The 18,882-nt window shown below is 34.3% G+C and overlaps 1 protein-coding gene across 3 annotated transcripts in view; it reads left to right on the top strand.

Moving 5' to 3' along the window:
- The window catches only part of SLC10A7 (solute carrier family 10 member 7), a 273,235-nt gene that overhangs the window by 67,547 nt on the left and 186,806 nt on the right, over positions 1-18,882 (top strand). The gene's annotated exons all lie outside the window — the stretch shown is intronic.

Raw genomic sequence — 18,882 nt, forward strand, 5'->3', positions numbered from 1 at the left:
CTGTTGATAATACCCAGATTTAAGTAGAGGGATTCCATGGCTGTGGATCCCATTTGTATGGTTTGAAGCTGTTATGTACCCAGCAAAGCCATGTTCTTTTAATCCAGTATTGTGGGAGTAGAACTATTGTTGGGTTAGACCTTCTGATTAGGTTGTTCCCATGGAGATGTGACACCCACTTAAGTCAAGGTAGGTCTTAATCCACATACATTAAGAGAGGGACATTTAAGAGAGGATGCATATGCTTGGAGAACCAACATAGGGGCAGAGAGATGAAACCAAGAGACACAGAGGTTTGGAGATGCTAAGCTATGAGGTGAAACCCAGAGTTTGCCCCGGAAAAACTGAGAGAGAACCTCAGACATTTAGAGAAAAAGCCACTGGAATCAGAAGCTGAAAGCAGCAAACTGGGAACAAGGACCAATAGACACAGGCCATGTACCTCCCAGCTAACAGAGGTATTCCAGATGGCGTTGGCTTTTCTTCAAAGTATCTTTCTCTGGATGCCTTAATTTGGACATTTTCAAAAGTCAAGATATCTTTCTCTGGGTGCCTTAGAACTATAAATTTGTAATCTAATAAATCCTTTTTGTAAAAGCCAACCCATTTCTTGTATATTGCATTCCAGCAGCTTTAGCAAACCAAAACACCAGTGTTTCTGTTTTTTCTTACCTTGCCCTGAAACTCCTCCTAAGGAAGTGTTCCCCAAAGCCGTTTGCCAGCTTTGTAAAACTGCTGGGTTAAATTTCCAACCTTTTTGATACCAATGATACTTCTGCTTATTTTTGATACCTTCCTGCCTACACCAACCTTTGTGCCTCTTTATACATTCTTCATATTTTTATTTTAACAGAGGCACATGAAAGGCCAGAGTTGAAGGAATGATGATTGGGTTAGGAGATGTGCTTTATGGGGAGGATGGAAAGATCTTGTCAGAGGTGTTGGTTTCTACCCTCCTAGACTGCATTAACCTCTCCAATAAATATGTGTCCTGGTGGTTGTGCTCCCCATTTAGCCTTTGCTTTTCAGGAAACTTTAAGACCATCCTGAATTACTGAATGATTCTTTTATTCTGGACCCCAATCCTAATTAGAATAGTTAGGATCCCTCCTCTGTACAGGTTTGTATCCCCGCTGCAGATTTCTTTCATGTCTTACTTCAAAAATGGTAAAAAAAAAAAAAAAATGTTGTTGAATATTTTTCTAGGCCTCAAAAATCTCTAAATAAAATAGGTCTCTGTGTTTTCAACTTTACTGGAAATTATATATCTTTATTTCTGGGTTCCTAGTATGGCAAGTCATTAATTTATAGTTCTTACTGTTTAGTAATATGATAGTATTAATGATGATATAATTAACAATAGCAGCTATTTATTGAGCACTTACTATGCTAATGTTTTACATGAATTGTCTTATTTAATTCTCCTAAAACCCTTACAAATATATACCACTATCATACCCATTTTTGAGAGGAGGAAACAGAGACTTGAAGTGGTTGAATTAAACTTGTTCGGGGTCCTCTATCTATGGAGCTGCGTTCAGACCTAGGTAAGGGAAATCTGGTGCTCTTTAGTCCTTGGAGCCTGCATAGCTAATGGCTGTTTTAGGTGGTTGACTATGTACTGAAACAGATCCTTCTTTTCCCATCTCTCTCCCTCCAATCTTTGGATTGTGTCCATATCTATCCTTGTTCGGGTGTTGTGCCACGTTAGAGATATTCATGCTCATGGAGCAAGGAGGCTAGATAATGGATTAAATGAGAATAAAACCATGCCAAAAGACACAGAAGTTTTCTTTTATAACCCTGTTTTTCAGGATTGAGTAGGTAGGCTGCTTAATAACTTGGTACAATCTCATGTTGATGATCTCAAATGAAATAGTAAGAGCAAGGACTCCATATTCTACTAGTAAAGCTTTGCAGCAAGTGTGTGAATAATCATTAGTTAACAGGCGACTGCCGATTGAAGGGAATGAAAATCAGAACTTGAATTTTCATCAGTTTCCTTGAAGATAAACCTAGCTTTGGGGCTAACAATATAATAAGTACAGAAACAGATCCTAGAGATAGAGGAGATCTTTATGTTACCAGAAGGAAAGTGGGCATAAATTAATAAAATTTTATTTAAATTCATAGTTAAACTTGTACTAAATGTACTTGACACTCGTTGAGAAGACAGTAAATTAAACCTGGGTTTCTTGAACTTTGCGGAAAGAGCACTGAGTGCCTCAAGAATGAAATTTCTTGAAGCATTCTATCCAAATTTACCACCAACATGAAGGTATGTTGTGAGACTGTTTTAACTTGTGTGTGTGTGTGTGTGTGTGCGCGCGTGCGCGCTATGGAAGGGAGGTTGAGAGGTGGAGAATATGAATCACTGAAAATAGGTACTTTGTCATAATAACCTTTGACCTAACAAGAGCATGGGTTTAGGAGGCAAATATGGATTTCAATACTGATTCATTTTCTCAGTCACTCAACTTCTCTGAGCATTAGTGTTCACATTTATAAAATGGAGTAATACTTACCTCACAGGGTTTTTTTCTTTTTTTGAAGATTAAATGAAATAATATCTAAAGCATCTATCACACATTCACATGTTAGAAGGTGCTCATTAAATGCCAGCTTTTTTCTTCTGCTTGTGAAATGCTATTTTGAAGGAAAAATAAAGGAAACTAAATTGTTCCATTATAAATTCCTGGGTCAGGAAAACAGATTTTGTCTCCTACCTTTGTAGAATTTTATGCATCATCTCTCATTTAAGACTCTGAGCTACTGGTCTAAGGAAAAAATGAAGTTCACTTTGGTTAATAAAACCTCTTGAAAGGCAGTTTTTAAACTGTGCTGAAGCTAGGTTAAATGGGAGCCAAGCAGAACTTTTTCCCAGTTTTGGAGGTGAAGCAATTTGTTTTTGTACTTTTATCAGTGCTTTTACTCTTTTAATCTCATTCTAGTCCCTTAGGTTCCATAATAAAGTCTTCAGTACTGTACATTTTTATTAAACATCTTTTTTGGACTCCAATTTGCATTTCAGATATTATAACAAAATTGTATGTGTTTCAAATATTCACTGCATAATTGTGATTAGAACATGTAATCCCTCAAAAGATGTTAATTGCAATTTAAATTCACACTGAATTTAATTAAGTGAGGTGGGGATTAGAAAGGAGATGTAAGGAGTAGTTAAGGGAATACATTTTTTAAAAAGCATCCATATTTTTTCCTAAGAAATGTAAAATTCTTTCAACATTTTTAGATTAGAAAAATGAAGAAAACACAAAAGAGAAGAGGAAGAAGGTTAAAGAACATCTTAGCAAACTCTTGAACTGTACTCACAATCTGGATCTTGAATTTAAGCTAAATGTCATTAAAGTGGGAGGGCTGGTTTAACTAAGCTCATTTATATTCTTGAAGTGCCTTTCAGTGCATGTTAACTCACTTGGCCTGATAAAGACTTCAGTTAAACTAAGATCTTTAAGATTGGTAGGGTGGGGAGTGGCAGAGGTCTTTCAGTCTAAATGTTATTTGATGCTTCAACCTTCCTTACAATATCCTGGCCCAGAGAGTGTTTTATGAATAATTAGATGCAGTAGGCACTTTGTGCATAGACAGTTCATAATAAAGCAGCACCTTTCTATGAGTAAAGTTTTCATAGAAGGCTTTGTTCTATTAATGGAAATAACGAGTAACCTTGGAAGAAACTCAGATGCCTTAGTTAAAGCCTACTAAGTTTTGAGACTTGAGGTTTCAAAAAATGTTGAGCGATCATGTCTCTCAGTGATTGGGAAGATTTAAGGGTTTAATTATTTGATGTTGAGCCTGAAAAGAATTTTTCAAAAGGCTATTTGAATGATCTTGTTCCTGTAAGCCATAATTTAGTCATAAATTTATGAATTTGAAATTCATAAGTTTCAAATCAGGACTCAGTTTTAAGATGGTCTAAACACAATTTTCATATGTAAAAATATTATTCTTATTTTTAGGTAATTTCTTTATTTTCACGTATATCTAAAAGAGGAAACTATTAAAGTTATTAACCTGTTTTGAATGAGTCATACCATGAATGTGATGCACAAAACCGTTTCTGAAGAGTGTATATGTATATGTTATTCTGATTGCCTAATACTTTATTGACTCTATAAGGATATATATATATATATATTTAAACAAATTTTGAAGTATTTTATAATGTTGTTTCTAGTGGAAATACTTCATGTGGGAGGCTCTATTTTTGTTTTCTAAGAAATTGCAAATCCCTAAAAAAATCACAGACCTGAGCTGAGCTTTGCATCTGAAGCAGTTCTTTGTCTATATTTATGTTATCATATTCCTACATATCAGCTTTTACCTAAGAAACTGTCTGTTGCTTTAAGTATTCAAATTGTCTGTGACCTTAAATCATCCCGCATAAATTTCTTCAGTTACCTGCAATTTTTTCCCCCCAGAAATGGGTACTTTGATAATGACCGTCATGTTTTTTATTTTGTTTTTCTGGTAACGTAAATTACTGTTATTCCCACTGGAAGTATTTTTTTTTCTTTTGGATTAGATTCACAATATCACATAAATATAATTTTTGACCAATCACAACTCACAAGAAAAGCTTACTTCATTCACTGTCCTAAAGCACATAGCATTGTGATAGCTCCTAATCATATACAATATTCCAGAATGGCAGTATAATAAAATTTTATGTTCTTATACTGTTTAAAAAATGTTAATGACTTCTTTCCTTTACTACAAAAGCAGTATGTATGCATAGTGGGTAATCTGACAATATCAATGAGAAAACAAATCAACAAAAATTCCATAAACCCACTTGTGAGATAACTATATGTTCTAGTTTGCTAGCTGCCTAAATGCAATATACCAGAAACAGAACGGCTTTTAAAATGGGGAATTTAATAAGTTGCTAGTTTACAGTTCTAAGGCTGAGAAAATATCCCAATTAAAAGAAGTCTATAGAAATGTCCAATCAAAGGCATCCAGGGAAAGATACCTTGGTTCAGGAAGGCTGATGAAGTTCAGGGTTTCTCTATCATGTGAGAAGGGCACATGGCAAACACAGTCAGAGTTTCTCTCTCATCTGGAAAGGCACATGGTGAACATGGTGTCATCTGCTAGCTTCTTCATTTGCTAGCTTCTTCTCCTGGCTTCCTATTTCATGAAACTCTCCGGGAGGCATTTTCCTTCTTCATCTCCAAAGGTCGCTGGCTGGTGGACTCGGCTTCTCCTGGCTATGTTGTTCTGCTCTGCTCTCTCTGAATCTCATTTATTCTCCAAAATGTTTCCTCTTTTATAGGACTCCAGAAACATACAAAGACCCACCCAGATGGGTGGAGACATGTCGTCACCTAATTCAGTTTAACAACCACTCTTGATTAAATCACATCTCCAGGGAGATGATTTAATTACAGATTCAAACATACAGTATTGAATGGGATCATTCTGCCATTATGAAATGAAATTTAGATTAAAACATGGCTTTTCTAGGGGACATACATCCTTTCAAACCAGCACACTATATTAATAAAATTTTTTAGTTGTATAATTCTAGGACCTTTTTTCTGCATATGTTTAATAAAATGATATAAAACGATATAATACATATTGTTTTGTAATCCTATTTCCCCACTTAAAATATATTGTGACTATCTTGCCATAATGTTCTACAGCATTCTTTTAAATTCTGCTTACTGTTATTCTCATGGATGGATGCAATGACATACTTAAGCTCAAGATATTTCCACATTTTTTCCTATAAAAAAGAATATGTAATGAAGATCTTTTTAGTTTTTTTTATTCTCTCAGATCCGTATTATTTTTTAGACAAAAGTTTTAGAAGTGGAATTGCTGGATCAAGAGGGATGTATGAACATACTTAAAAATTTAATGCTTAACTCATTTTAGCAGGAACATTATAAAGTGTATGAAGGTACCTTTTCCCTAAATTCTCATTAATTGTGAGCATTATTATTATTTGTAAAACTCTTTATTTGCTAGTTTTCTCCCTACACTATCTTCATTTTCTTCTCTCAGCATAAGTTGGTTCATGTTGTCATGTAATAAAGATGAGGAGTCTATATCTTATTTTATGGAACTGTATTTGATAGATATTTTTATTTTGCCCACCCCTCCCCTCCATTTCTAGTGCTCATACTTTCATGTAAAATCTAGGGGACAACATTTATAAATTGCTCTCTTTCTTTATTTTACTTAAATCAGAAGAAATATGCATTGTCATTGCTGAATGCATTGTATTACTCTAACAATGTTATAAGTGATGTCTGGAGAAGGATCTAGGGATGAGATCTTTAAGTTTGTTCTTTTTTTAAATCACGTCCTAAGATCTTGGAGAATCTGAACTTATACAAGAATGTTTGGGCTGCTGTTATTACAGAGAAATATTCTGAGACTATCTTCTCAGGTAATTTTTTTATTTTTTTAGAGAAAGTCACTTACAGAAATAAAGTGTTTGACCAGAAGAAAGCCTCAGGTTGTCAGAGTTACTTATACACCATTGTTCAGCTGGGCCTCTTTATTAAATCATCTCTTGGCAGTCCATTAGTTGTAGTGTTACAGCTATTGCATGGCCCACTAAGCTAATATACCTTCAATCACTAACAGAAGGATAACTGTAATAAAACCTTGAAAAAAGTCGATTTAGTGCCTCACTGCTTGCTGACTAGTTTTTATTTTAGTGCATCTATACACTTTCCATTCCATCCAATTTTGATATTCATCTATATCTTATCTACATAGTATATTAGAATCAAATAAAGATTAATGACCTAGAGAAGGAAGTATGTTTGCAAGATCTTTCTTGTAATCCTGACTCTGCTGCTGTTATCTTGAGCAAGTCACTTCCCATGCTGGGTTTCTTTCCAATCTTTATATGTGAAATTAGGAAATTGGGAAGATGTTGTCTAATATTTCTTCCCGTGTTTCATTATTATTTATAGAAAATTTAAATTACATTCTGTTGAATGTAACAAATTGAGACTTTTCTTTTTTACCTCAGCTATTATAGGAAATAAAAGGAAATTGAGATATTCTGCTGCCTATAAAAATTTTTAAATTTTAGTTACTAGAAAAAAAACACAGTCAATGGTAAATGATACAGAGAAAAGTCCATTTAAAGTGAATTTCAAAAAGAATTAACATTTTATAGTTATTAGTGAACTTTATATGAACTAGTGGTCTTTATTATAAATAAATGAAATTGTAAATTATGAATGTAAGACTATTTTATCATTCATTTAACAAAAACAGGTTATATCATAACTTGAAGAATTTGGGGCATGAACAAAGACAGAATCAATTGTTTTGGGGAGGGTGGGAGGTGTAATCTATTTGTGTTTTGTTTGTGTTTTATGATCAGATATTTAAAATACTCTAAAACCAGTGGGAGAATAACCAACTAAAATTGAAATGCAGAGATTATTTATTGTGAAATAGTTGAGGTGTGGGTTCAAGTATGGAAAATATTTTCTTGAGATCATTTAATAAATGGTCAATTCATTAGCAGATTTTTTCCTACTATGATGTCTTTTGCTTCCCTGTTCAATCTAAGTTCTTTAGGAACTTACAGAATGAATACTGGTATAATGAAGGCTTTCTGGGCATTACTTTATATGGTACTTGTAGAATACCCAGTGGTTTCCTATTTGCCATCTCATTTCATCCTCGCAAAGACTTTATGAAGTTGGTAGTGTTATTCTCATTTAATAAATGTGGAAACTGAGATTTAAAGGGTTCATAGCTGACTATGTGACCAAGTTGTTTTGAAACCAAATCTTCTGATTTTCATTATCAGTTCTGTTTCTATTATTGTACAGATGCCTCTGTGATTATTTTAAATTAAAATATTTTAACATGAAATCCTTATTTTATTTAAATAAGTGAAAAAATAATGGGAAATCTTTTCTGAATATCATATTATGTTACTGTTGAAAATAATAACTGGCTTGAAAAAAACATTTTTACAAATTACAAGCAGAACTCTGAACCTGAAACCTACTTAGGTAATAAGTAGCGGTGGTAATTTTGTAGTTTTGATGCATTTCTAATGTATTTCTAATTTTAATTAAGTAAAATCTTCTTGATGTTTATTTATTGAAAATTTCTGAGTATACCTAAAAAATAAGTAAATATGGAAAAGCTAAATCTGAAATACCATTTGTTGTTATATTTTTCTATTTTTGTTGGTTTAAAAAATTTATGGATTTTAAAAGTCAGGTTTATTTACATGTAATTTAGAGACAATAAAAGCACCTTTTAAGTATATAATATGATTAGTTTTGAAAAAATGTAAATTTGAATAAACTCTATATAGAACATTGCTATAATCCCCCAAAATTCTTCCATGATCCTTTCCCCTCCCCCTTCTTTCAACCTCTGACAACCATGATCTGATTTCTGCCTGTATAGTTTTACCTTTTCCAGACTCTTAAATCAATAGAACCGTACAGTGCATGACCTTTTGTATCTGAATGCTTTTACTTAGCACGGTGCTTTTGAGATTGGTCAATATTATTTCATGTATCAGTAGTTCCTTTTTTATTGCTGAGTAGTATTCCAGTGTATGGATATATCATAATTTGTTAATCCATTCAGCAGCAGCTGGTGGACATGTGAGTAGTTTCCAGTTTGGAGCTGTTACAAATAAAGCTGCTGTGAACATTTGAGTGCAGGCCAAATCAGGCCTGCCACATATTTTTGGATGATCTGTGAGCTAAGAATAGTTTGTATATTTTGTAATGGTTGGAAAAAAATCAAAAGATGAATAAAATTTCATGTCAGTGAAAATGAAATGAAACTCAGATTTTAATTTCCATTGATAATGTGTTATTGAAACACAGCCATGCTAGTTTGTTTACATATTTTCTATGGCTGCTTTTGCACTACAATAGCAGAGTTGATAATTTGTGACCATATATCAACCACAAATGTTAAAATAGTCCTTTACAGAAAAAGTTTGCCAATTCCTATTTTAGAAGTTTATTAGTTTATTTTTTTCAAAGTACCATCTTTCTATTTCATTGATCTTCTCCATGGTTTTTCAGTTTTAAATTTCATCAATTTCTGCTTATATCTTTTTTTTTCTTTGATAGACAAAGATAATATCAGCCTATTTATTGAAGATGCCTCAAACACAATCACAAGCAGATAAAATAAAATTTTTAGAACACTGTCATTGCTTCTAATGCCTAGTCTCTAGACAAATCTATTTTTATGTGAGAAAAAATTACATATAATCTAGTAGACTTTCTTCCTTGACAATTATCTTAGAGAAGATGGGTTAAAAAAACAATATTACCCAAAAGGAAAATAGCACTTCTTGTAGCATCCCTAGAACCGAAGTCTGAATTATGAACCCAAATCTGAGTTCATGTGTTTTTCTTGGGGTTCTGTGCTGTCTTGGATGGTGGTAAAACTTAGATTCATTTCCAATAGATAAGTTAAGAAATATGCACATCATCAGTTGCCTTGCTGCTTCCTGAGAATCCTTAATCATGAAAAGATAAGGGAGCATGATGACCCCAGCGGGGCCCAGGGCAGGAACATGCCAGGGTTCAACAGGGTGTAACAGTTTAAACAGAAAGTCACATTGATGGAACAGCAATGAATTAATTTTTTCTTCCTTACTGTATTTACCTTATCTTTAATTTGATATTTTTCTAATTTCCTACACTTGTGGAATTTTACCATCTTTTCCCATCGTGGTGTCCAGTGCTATCATGTTTACAGCTTGAAAATATCCATGGTGAGATTATATACACCATGAAAATCAGCAAATCTTACAAACTGGAGTTTCTTCCTTAAGCTCAAGAGCCAGCTGTTAAACATTTACCAACACACTATTGATAATGGCAGTGATTCCAGCTCTTTTAATCTTCTCATGGATCTGACATGAAAAAGTGGTCTCAAATAAAATGTGATTTAAAATTCAGAACTCTGAAAAATATCATGCAGTCTCTCATCCTGAAGATATGAAGACTAGCATAGGTAGGCACCATTTGGTAGTGATTTCAGTTTCTTCCTATTTGGGAAAAGTGCCTTAATTAGATGATCTGCAGAAGTCCATGCAGTCCTGTGAATCTATGGTAAGTTATTTCCCCAAAAGATGTCAGGAAAGCTATTTTACTGCTAATGAAAAGCTGGTGAGAGAGTTATTGCTGTGAGGGATTGATCCATTGCCCTCTTAAGAAGCTCTGAGATTTCCAGACCTAATGGATGGAAAAAGAGCAGAAATAACAGAGTAAGGTAACTAGTGTCTAAAATTCGTAAGAAATGTTAGATGCTTTGACATACATTGTCACTTATGATTTGTGGATGCCCTTCTAAACAAAGAGGGGAATTCTTGATCAATTTCTCTGTTGGTATGCTGAGAGCATTAAATAGAGCTTTCATTAATTGACCCGAGAAATGCTTGTTACATATCACTAGGAGTTACTGAAAAAAAAACACTTTAAAGGAACTTTTAGTAGTTAATTTCTATGCTGCTGAAGTTCTTTGATACCACTGAACTTGTATTGCATCTATTATTATGTCTGTCTTCTAGCCCCAGACTGTGGGCAGGTGCTCTGTGGGATTTACTTTTGTATACTCTGTGCCTAGCTTTAATAAATTGCTGAATGAATTTTTTTTGAATGAATGAATAATTAAAGGAGCATTTGTTTTACTCCATTTTGGCAGGACATAGGAAACCCAAAATATTAAGACCAATTAAACTTCAGGATTAATGAGAAATTGGCATTTTAAAGAGATATAATGTCAAATAGTATGTAATTTTTATTTTAAGTAAGTTTTAATTTAAATTGTAAGTAGATTTGCTCAGCTTCATTTGGGTTTTTACAAGTGTTTGATAAACTGTTAAGAAATATGTAGTATGTATTTTCAATTTGAAAGTTGCTATTCTGGGTTACACCCACAGTTTTTTCTTTTGAGTCTTCAATCAGAGTCATAGTATAACAAGGAATACTGTTTAGGTGGTACTTTTTTATATTAATCATAATTCTGATACAAGACAAAGGTGGTGAGTTCTCTGCCAAATGCACTCAAATGACCAATTCCTGAGACACACTGGGGTTTCAAAGAGATAAAGAGTTTATTATTAGGTGCGAAGCAGGAGATCTGATGGCTTACTGGCCTAAACATCTGTCTCCTTGAACTGCAGTAATTCTGATAGTTTTTTATTTTCAAAAGATAGGCAGGTTTTAGGATTATGAACACTAAGGCCCTAGATGATGTATTTAGAGGTGATCTAATTATTGAGCATGCACAGATTGATTACCTGCTTAGTTACAGAATGTCTGTAAGAAAACGATTGCCTTAATATTATGATGGGTGTGATTTTTATATATTTTATATATTTATTATAATGAGGTGCAGGTCACTTATAAGTTAAAGTCTAGACTATTGTGCATGTCAGATGGACCCAGTTTGGTTAGCTCCAGCTTCGGTTATCAAGATAACTTTGGAATTGGGGTGGGTTTGTTCTGGGCTGAGCCGAGGCCCTTCATTAATAAACATTAGGGTCTTAAGTGACCATATGACTCTAAAGTCAAAAAACCAGATAAAATGGGGGCCACTGAAGGTCAATCACAAGATTTTTACAATCACAAGGGCACAAGATAAAGCCTATATGATCAGTATCAGACAACAAGGCAGCTGGATTACAGTTCAGAGATTTCGGGTATTTCCCTCTGTCTACTCTAATATACCAGAAAGTAAAAAAGGAAAATCTGTATAATGATTCAGCAATCATAAACATCCCTTAAATCTTAACTTCTTTGTTGTAATTCCACTCACGTTTTAGTTAGATGTTTATTGAGTACCTAATACATGCACAGCATTGTTCCAGTTTTGCCTAAATATTAGAGAGAAACTAATATTTTCTAGTTGTATATAATGTAGAACATTTATGACATGGTTATTTTCTAATAAATGCAAAGTCGGTACAAAAACTTGGAAAATTAAGAAAAAGCACAATGAAAAATCTCCAGCATTCCCAACAATGACCACTGTTAGTGTTTTGGCAAATGCCAAACTGTACATTGAAAATAATATATGAGATAGGAGTGTGGATGTAATAGAGAGGGTATGGGGAACGTCTGGAGATGAGTTCTTTTCTAACTAATATAACCTTGGGAAAGATCCTTTGCCTCTTTGGAGTTCTGTATCTAAGGTCCCTTAGACCTTACATAAATTCTACATTAAAAGTGAACACTTGAGGAAGGCTAAGATTTAGGAGGATGAAATCAAAAGTGTTTGATTAAATCTATTATCTCAATTATAAAGCGGATTTTAAAATCTTGAACTATTGTAAATGTTTCCTGCTAATAATGAACTAGTAACACTTAGATGTTTCCTGGAATCAGAACCACAATCTGAATAGCCGAAGTTATTTCAGCTGAGAAGTATGTTTTTAGGAAAATGTTAATGCTTGTAAGCTTTTAAATGTACTACCAGAAATAAGTACAGAATCACCACTATTTTAGGTACATGATGTTGTATAAAAAAGTTTACCAAGGAAAAAATCAAAATAGCTTTTTTACTTCATTCTTTTTGCACCTCAAGAAAATTGATTTTGCTCTCCTCTCCATATTGTGAAAATGTAGATTGTTATGCAAGAGCTATTGCATATCATGCATCAAGGGTTTAAAAGTGTTAAAAGGTATCTGGTTTGTCTTAGAAGGGTCACTGTGCACATTAAACGATTTTTGGTGAACAGTTAAGATGTCCTTTTACCACTTCATACTAGGATTTTTTGGTATGCATTTTAACGGTTATTTAAGAGTCCCCATGTGCTTAGAAAGGAATCTGAATATATGTGCCTTTTTTTTTTTAAAGCCTCAGCACAATGTAAGTTATTCCATCAATACGATCAAATGACTGGGAGCTGTAGTTCGAGCAATATGTAAAAATACAGCTTGTGAAAGATTTCCTTTATTAACTGTCATCATCCACAGAATATATGTTCAAATAAACGTTGTGTAATAACTAAATTTGAGATTAATAGGCCCCTTAAGAAACAGCTAAGTCATTCAGAATAGTCAGTGAAAAATAGGCTGTAAGACTGTAACATGCACATATTGTCCTGTTTACATGCTCTCACTGGTGTCATTCCCGTTTATCACTGTCGGCGGGCTCTGCGCTCATTAAAACACTCTTGCACAAAAGCAACTTAATTTTCTTAAGAGGAGAGGACACCTGATTCAATTTAGCACCCAGAAACAACTGGGTTATTACAAAAATAACTTGAATTTATTTTTTTCTTGCCGGAATTGAGATGAATAGTTACAAACAAGAATATCACCCCCTACCCCATTCACCTGAAGATTAAGGCTATTATATAGTTTTTCTCCTGGTATCAAGAAGTGGATTTGGAGAAATAGGCAAGAAGTGTAGCTTACTCTTGGAAGAGCAGTGGGATGTCAAAAACTCTTAAATTGCAAATGTGCTAATGTATTTAAACTTCTGATCAGCCCTGTAATGTTTTTAAAACAAAGAATTAAAGGGACTATTAAGAAGGTGAGTTTTAATGCTGTATGTTGTAAAATTATTCTCTTTAAATTGGTGAATGCCTCCTAGTGGTAATTTAGTCTTTATGTAAACTTATTTGTCTTTATTTGAGAAGTATTCTTAATGGTTTTAAAACAATATTCTTGTTTTTAGCCATTGCTATTTTTTTAAAAGCAGTGATGCAAATAATGGAATCAAATGAAAAGTACCCCTTTAATGCTGTGAATGGCATAATAATTTGCATTTTAACTGATGTCCTGTATGACCTATATTTAATTTTCTGTAGTCTGGCTCAATTCTTAAGTACAATATAGAAATGTATAACTCAAATTGTAGCTGTTATGGGTTCTATATAGTGAAAATAGTAGTAATTAAGTATCAATATTAAAATGTCCCAACAACTGAGAGGCTTATTGAGAAGCTGATTGTAACTGGCTAATGGAGCCAATTGAAGTTTAAAAATTTAAGAATAAACTTTTCTTAATTCCTTTTTAAATTACCTTTTTTATAGCACTTTGCAAAAAACCTTACAAACAAAAAGAAAATACTTTGGGTTGCTATATTTAATTGAAAAACAAGAATTGGAATTTAACTTTTGATGTTTTTGTCTTTAAGTTTTTTCAAACTGAACCTGCGCTTAAAATGGAGGCTGTACTGATATCAGTTCACATAGTTGAGAAACTTTTCCAAACTAAAGCAATTCAGCTTTGATCCCCAACAATTGTGGTCAAATTTCTTTTCCTTATATGTCAATGTGTTATATCAGATGCAATGGGAAAAAGCAGTTGTGCTAAATAAAACTTATACTCTTGCTCAAATTTATATCTTAGAAAAAAGCACGTTTTGTTTATCCAACCTGTCTGATCACTCCTTTATTATTTTCTGCCTTGTTTAGTAATAGGATTGTATCAGTTAGGCTTCAAGTAATCGAAAATTGAACTAAAAATAGCTTAAACAAAGCAGGAACTTGTTTTTCTCATAGGCCAAGATGCCTGGAGGTGAGGGCTGCAGGCATTTGTTCATGGCTCAATAATATTAGAGCAGCTGTCTCGGCAATTCTATTGGATTTCCTCTTATGGATGCAAAATAGCTTTGACTGCCCTAGGCAGGAAGAAGGGGGAAGGGGCAGTGCCGGAAACTAGCTCCTCTGGCCCCCTATCGTATGCCAAGCGTATATCAGTTTATAATTCGTTGGCCAGAATTTTCTTGCCTGGCCATCACTAGCTTTTTCTTTTTTATTTGTACTTTTTCTGTCTTGTTCAAATGATTGTTGTTTCCTTTTCCAAAGGCATAAAGATAGTATCTTATGTTTTCTTCTGAAAGTTTTGCTTTTACATTTAAGTCTTTAATCTATCTGGTATTGTCTCCCTTAGTATACTGTGAAAAAGTAAATTGTTCCTCCATCCCTCCCTGATTTGTAATAGCACTCTTCTCAGAGTGCTGACGTACCCTGTCTACTTACATCTGAGTTTTAGTTTTTGAAATTCAACTTCATTCTTTAAAAAAAAACTGCTTCCCTGCATGGGGCCATTGTTTTTCATTATAGTTTTAAAAATATCTTTAATAACTTCACATATACGTATAATGTCTTACAGATATTTGTATTTCCCCAAATACAGTGCGGTGATAGCATCTCTTGCAGTTCTCAAGGCTTTCTTGTCACTTTTGGTTATAAGAATAGTCTCACATTTTAGCAATTAGGATTAACTTTTATATATTAAAAAACCCAAGCCAATCTAGCTTGTGTCTTCAGATTCTCTTCTTTTCTAACCTCGATCTCACCTGTATTTTTAAAACATAGAAAATTATACTTTGTTCTATAGTAAAAATATACAATTATGATATGAGTATGAAAATATGGATGGGCAAGATCATTGGGAAAGGGGACATGGCCTGTTTCATTATTATTATTATTATTTTACTTTTTTAAAGCTTCTCACCCTTCTGCTTTTGGCCTCTTCAGGGTAGGGTGCAGGGAGGATGAATCTGGCCAGTGTCCTCTGTCACAGCAGGCATCCACATGCTGCTTCTTTTTGCAGGATGGCTTGGGGGCAGGGGTTCTTCAAAATGTTCCTCCAGCCCCTGTCCCTAATCATATCACTTTAGCCTCTTATTGCTGGAGACTCTTTGCCCTGGAAGGGCATACTTATATATGTGTATATGTATTTATTATTTATATGATAGGGAACATATACACTCTTGAAAATTGCTTTTTCACTTAAAATATCTTGGGATGCTTTCATAGCAGTTTATGCAGATCATCCTCTTTTTGATGGCTAAAGAGTATTCCTTGCTAATTATAGGTTTTGCTTAACTAGCTCTATGGCCGGATAGCAGTGGTAAATTTTAAAACATTATTTATGTTAAATATGTTTATGTAGCTGCATTATAATTGAAAGGGTCAGGCATTTTGAGGGAAGTAAAACAAAATGTTGTGAAAAAGATTCCTACATTAGGTTGATATTCTAGTTTGTTAGCTGCTGGAATGCAATATACCAGAAACAGAATGGCTTTTAAAAGGGAGACTTTATTAAGTTGCAAGTTTACAGTTCTAAGACCATGAAAAGCAAGTCTATAAAAATGTCCAAATTAAGGCACCAGCAAGAGGTTACCTTCACTCATAAAAGGCTAATGAAGTTCAGGGTTTCTCTCTCAACTGGAAAAGCACATGGCGAACGTGGCAATGTCTGCTAGCTTCCTCTCCAGCCCTCTTGCTTCATGCAGCTCCCCTGAGGGTGTTCTCCTCCTTCTTCTTCTCCAAAGGTCGCTGGCTAGTGGACTCTGTGTCTCACTTCAAAATACTCTACCTTTTAAAGGATTCCAGTAAACTAATCAAGTTACTGGAATGGGTAGTGTCACATCTCCCTCTCATGAAAGGTCAATACCCACAATTGGGTGAGTCACTTCTCTGTGGAGATAATCTAAACAAATTTCCAACATACAGTACTGAACAGGGTTTAAAAGAAATGGTTGCTTCCATGAGATTGCATTAGGATTAAAGCATGGCTTTTCTAGGGTGCATAAATCTTTTCAAATCGTCATAATGAGAGATTGAACTAATGAAGTCTAAATCTCTAGTTCCTGCCTTCCATGTTTGCCAGTCCTTGGGTTTTCCCGGTAATTTTACTTATTTCAGCAATTCATTTAGCATGTAGGTGTTCACGAGATTCCCTCCTTAAAAGTTTAGAATGTAGTAGGGGTAGATAGGCATGTAAATTGATAATTTCAATATAGTGTGACAGTGCCATAGCCGAGATATCTGGGAGCAAGTGTGATGGTGCTCCATCCACTTGTGTGAGTGTACGTGTGTGTGTGGCTAGGTGTGCACATTGGGGATGTGACAGAAAACTTTCTAGAAAGGCAGTGCTACTACATTCAGGCACTAAAGATTCAGGCATTCAGGGAGCTAAGGAGTTGTCTAAGTGAGGAAGGGAAGACTATCACTCCAGGCAAGGGAACAAAAGAGGTAAGAAACAAATATAATGGGTTTGGGGAATCAAACTAAACTAGTTTAGCAAGAATATAAAATTTGAGGCAGGGAAAGAAGACGGACAGAGACCTGTTCATGGATGGCTTTGTACCTCATGCTAAGGAACTAGGAATTCCTCTTTAAGTCAAAAGACATGCTCGTCTTTTATATATTGATTAAATACTGCTCAAATAATCATTGTTACTCTTTGGAACTCAGAATCCATTAATTGCCTCATATCCAGAAACTGCAGAATTGAGCCATCCATTAGCTTAGTAATCTGTTGCTTGATTCTTTTGCACTCAAGATCTCACAAATGATTACCGCAGCTCACTGCAAGGAAGAATCCTAAGACTGTAGGTAAATGAGTTCAAATCCATTACCACTGTCAGAAAAAGAATTAAGAATAAGTGCCACACTGCCACAATTGGCCTGCAGGATCTGTGGGTACCTATGATAGCCCATCACTTTCATCACTGTCTTTTTATGAGAAGTAGGGACATAGCCAATCCACATATAATACATTGCTTGTGTTTGGGTTAAAAAAGAGAACAGGCACGGGAGGGAGTATGGCTATTTGACTAGAAGATTAATGTTGATAATTATTTCATTTTCACTTCTAAGTCTTTTTACTTTAAACTGTTCCATACTTCTTTAAATACTAGGCACATCTGCTAGTTATCTAGTTTGTATAAGGTTAATGAAAATCTCTGGAATGGAATGAATTGGGTAAACCTCATTTCTTTGCTAGAAAGAGAGATAAGTCCATTTACAACACAAACTAGGGCCATGAAATCAAACTTATTTGTGGGGAAAGTACATTTTTTGGTGGGAAGGAAGGCAATGTTCCTTGTTGACCTTATCACAACTCATTAATTTATACTCTTCTCCTTATTTTTACTCCATGAAAAGTTTTTTTTCTGGAATCTTCCATAATGGGATTCCAGAAAGATGTGTTCGATATGTTGGTATGGTTTCCAATTGTCTTCTGTTTTCTTTAGAAACCTTTTGTTTTTTTTTCAATGCTCCCTGTACAACATGGAACACCATATGCCATTGTCCCTGTCAGGAAGCAAAGGTTTCCCTGGTCTCTGCCTGTGCCTATGTTTACGCCACAGAGGAGCTGGGGTCCAGTGCTATCTTTTATTGATAGGGCCAGCAAAGGAGAAATCTAATGAAATTATCAAAGCTTTGAATTAATTATGAACTTGAATAGGATTGCTAAGCTCTCTGGAGCCAGGGATCTCATTACCTATTCACTCTCATTGCATCCTCTTCTGGAACAGAAGGCATTTCAGCTACAGCTCGTAGCCTGGCTTTGGAATTTATTCAAACTTACTAAACTGACATCCTTTTCTTACTTCAATGTGGCTGATAATGTCCATGATAATTAATTTTAATTCTGCTGTGAATCTACAGGACATCTACAATAATGTAAATATGGTCTCTCTCTCCCTTTTCTTGCCTTTTATTATTTTTTTCTCTCTTCCTTTCTCTCATCAAATTGGATTTTATACAAGTTTTTACCATTTTTGGGTAATGTGAGAAGCTTTCAGGATTTAGGTGTAGCTTCATGGAATATAGTGATTGATTTAAAGTTAAAAGCCATATAACATCTACTATATATTCCCTGGATATTTGGGTAAGCTCTAAGTGAAATATTTCTTCTTTGAATTATGAACAGCAAATTGAGGTTTTGCTTGCTTGTCTCTACTTTGGAATTAATGGTATAGCAAATAAATTCCATGGTCTTAACAGCATCGTTCATATTTCTAATGTGTGGTAGGTGGGAACAACAGATCTTACCTTGTAGTTGTAGCTAATAGATATTATATTCACTGAGAGGCAGTATTTACTGTTTGCCTTGCTTTTCTGTTTTTCCTTCTCTT

Source organism: Tamandua tetradactyla, chromosome 22 (assembly GCF_023851605.1).
Source record: "Tamandua tetradactyla isolate mTamTet1 chromosome 22, mTamTet1.pri, whole genome shotgun sequence".
NCBI lineage: Eukaryota > Metazoa > Chordata > Mammalia > Pilosa > Myrmecophagidae > Tamandua > Tamandua tetradactyla.